General features: G+C 35.6%; 1 long non-coding RNA gene across 1 annotated transcript in view; it reads left to right on the forward strand.

Annotated features, from left to right (window-relative positions):
• Positions 1-566: 566 nt before the first annotated feature.
• The window catches only part of LOC128247410 (uncharacterized), a 7,547-nt gene continuing 4,640 nt past the window's right edge, over positions 567-3,473 (forward strand). The window contains exon 1 of the long non-coding RNA XR_008263791.1: positions 567-666. This is a non-coding gene — a long non-coding RNA (uncharacterized LOC128247410). The remainder of the gene's footprint in view (positions 667-3,473) is intronic.

Genomic DNA, 3,473 nt, shown 5'->3' on the forward strand with positions numbered 1-3,473 from the left:
ATCCTTCTTCTACATTATATATATATGTATGTATAGCCTGTCACATCTAACAATTCACACGCCTTCATCTTCACAGTCATAAATAGTTCAGCTGCAAACTACCGCTGACTCTACTAAATCCAAATGAGACCCACAGTTGGATATATAGCTGTCACATCTGTGCCGGCGTTGTATTTATATACATAAATACAATAGGCGTTACACAAACGAAAAGTTCTTTGACTGATTAATTAAGCCTCAATCACCAACACACTCAAAACTCCAGCTTTTTGTACAGCTACTACGTAAGTCTTTGCAACAATAAAGTTGTATATTACATCAGTCTAGCACACGGACTTGTCTCTCCTCTCTACTCCTTCATTTTGAGATTTACCCTTGTATTCCCTACCTTCGCACATTTTTACTACTCACGAACCTTACTAATATCAAAGGACTTATAAAAGTAATCGGTACAGTCTATTCATTCCTATTTATCGATAATAAAAAAATTTGATTTATAATATTCATTAATTCCCAGTATATACTACGTTCAATATTAGATTTCTATTTTCTTTTCTTTCTTTTCAGTAAAACCAAAGAAATTAGGTTTTCTATTAATTTCCACAAATGATATCAATATGACATTCCATATATGATTATCAGATTTTATCGTTAGTTGGAGTGGAGGTATGTATATCATAAAATCTCATTCTTTTCTCCTTCTTCCGTAATAAATCTGTGGCTTATGCCCAAGCAAGAAATCTATGTTCTATTCACTTTCATTTGTCTATGGTTGATTTGAACAGTGGCCAACTGTAAAATTATTATAATACAAAAATTTTACACACATTAACACCGGATGGTATTGGTATGAAAGCGAGAATTGTATAGAAAATCTCAATGGTCAGCGCTGTAGGACAATATATAAGGTGTTTGTGTACTGAATACAGCGAATTGATTTTGATTCCCGATCGAAGTTAATTCCGTTCATGCTAATTTGGCAAAACATAATAGATTGTCATGACGTCTCATTTTTCTGCTCATATAAATCCGAATAATTCGTTTGTAAGAAATCTTGCTGAATGGTTATTGGATATGCAGACTCCATTCGAATATAAGAATGGCATATCCCCTTTGGTGATAAAATGCCATATATCTAACTTTCTGAGTTGCTGAAGGAAGTATTCTAACACATTTTCTTTATATCGTATTAACTAAATTGAGTGCAATGATGTTATTATGACTTTTGTAAAGAAGAGATACAAAATGGAAGGTCAGTATAGTCAATTTTACGCACCAAAATTTCAGGTCTTGTGTGAAGCCAGCAACTCCGTTTACTTGGGAAAGATGGAGGACATTTTGCTGTTACAAAGTAATCACTAATAAGTTAAGGAACCTTGATATTGGCACATACATCTAAATGAAGAACCATCCAACTATTAAAAATATTATTCTGACAATATGAGCTTAAAACTCATCGAAACTGAATGACAACTCACACTCTTTTTCCCTCAAATGCGTATTTCATATGTGTACTGATTTAGTGCATTATTATGTGCCCTATAAAATCGTTAGGTCACAATGACTACTTGTTATACATATACTTACTGAAAAATATACAAGAGTAGTTTTTTCTTCCACTGCCTCTTCAAAACCCTCCAAATGAACAAACTTTGCTAATAGTAATCCAATCTACCGAACATAACTCGGTTCACTATTGTAGATACCCCAACCTCTCCGTGGTTTTAATTTATAAAGAAGTGAGTTGGTCTATTGAAAGTAAAATGTTATGAACAAGGTCATGTAAAATAACGGCGCAGAGTCACGGCACAAATACAAATGTTTCGATCGTTAATCGATAGTAAGAAATTTAATTTCACTCGAGCTAAATATAATAATGTCCGCGAGTATTGTTTACAAACGCAGAAATTCTTAGACACAAGAAAAGATTGTAAGTAAAATAAAAATTGATGATATACCAAATTTTATTTAGAACGAAATAGGAATAATTTAAAACTGACGCCAAGTGAGCTGAGTCCTCAGAAACGTTTGCATGTATGTGTGTATGTACATACATGCATACATACATACATATATATATATATATATATATATATATATATATATATATATACACATACTTGTTTCAGTCGTTGGACTGCAAGCCATGCTGGGGCATTGCATTGAAGAGTATAGTCGAATAAATCGACACCAGTACATTTATTTTAAATCAAGTACTTATCCAATAGGTCTCTTATCGCAGAACCGCTAATTGACTGGTACATGAACACTCCAACACTGGTTGTCAAGTGGTGATGAGAGACAACTACAAACACAAAAGACACGTACCATCCAGAAACGATTGGTCTGCAAGTACCGCTTAAGGCTGGGTGGAGACATTTGCTCCTTTGTTCGAGGTATAAGGACGCAGTTATGCCAACTGGAAAAGATGTTTTCCTGGGGCTAAAAAAGGTAGTAACACCTTCCAAATCAGGACTGCTTCTTTACGTTGGCAAACAGACTATGTGTGTGTGTGTGTGCGTGTGCATGCATGCATGTATGTTTATATATATATATACATATATATGTATAATATACACGAAGGGCTTCTTTCAATTTCCATCTACCAAGGCTCAAGACTCTGGTAGTCCTGGGGCTATAGTGTAAGACACTTGTCTAAGGTGCCACCCAGTAAGACTCACCCAAAATCATGTGAACGGGAAGCAAACCTCTTACCACACAGACACTCTTCGCCTATCTATCTATCTATCTATCTATCTATCTATCTATCTATCTATCTATCTATCTAAATATATATATATATATTTGAAATTTACAGCAAAACAGAAAACGAAGAAAGGTATATAAACAACAAGCATGTGTATTAGTTTGACGCTCGGGAAGGTGAGAAAGTCTTTTACGTTTCGAGCCTACGCTCTAATAACGAAGAAAAAACAGAAGGGAAAAACAATAACGTGAGGACGTAGTACGTGCAGAGGATTAGTGAGACGCTCAAAGAAGGAAAAAAGGGTGTGTTACGTTTTGAGCAAAGCTCTTCTTCAGAAACAGGAGACAGAGGAAAGTCCAAGCATTCAATATGATCAACCAAAATCTTACAATACTCCATGGGGAAGATTCTACGTAACCATAAAATCATTAAGAGCAGCAGATAGCTTAAATCAATGAAGAAAATTCTCACCAATGCCAAACTATTCTCTAGAACAACGGACGCAAGAGTCGTAAAGTGTCGTCGCCCTAATTGCGGAACATGTCCCAATCTGTTGGAAGGATCGGAATTCCATTTCAGACCAGGACAGATATTCAGGAACAAATCTAACTTCACTTGCGCCTCCCAAAACCTCATTTACGTAATCAGATGCTCGGGCTGCGATCGAAATTATATTGGCTCAACAGGAAATTCGATCCGGAAGAGATGAACGGACCACAGACAACACATTTCCTCCCCACAATATCGCCACCAAATATACCTCAGT

The sequence above is a fragment of the Octopus bimaculoides genome, chromosome 3 (genome assembly GCF_001194135.2).
Source record: "Octopus bimaculoides isolate UCB-OBI-ISO-001 chromosome 3, ASM119413v2, whole genome shotgun sequence".
NCBI lineage: Eukaryota > Metazoa > Mollusca > Cephalopoda > Octopoda > Octopodidae > Octopus > Octopus bimaculoides.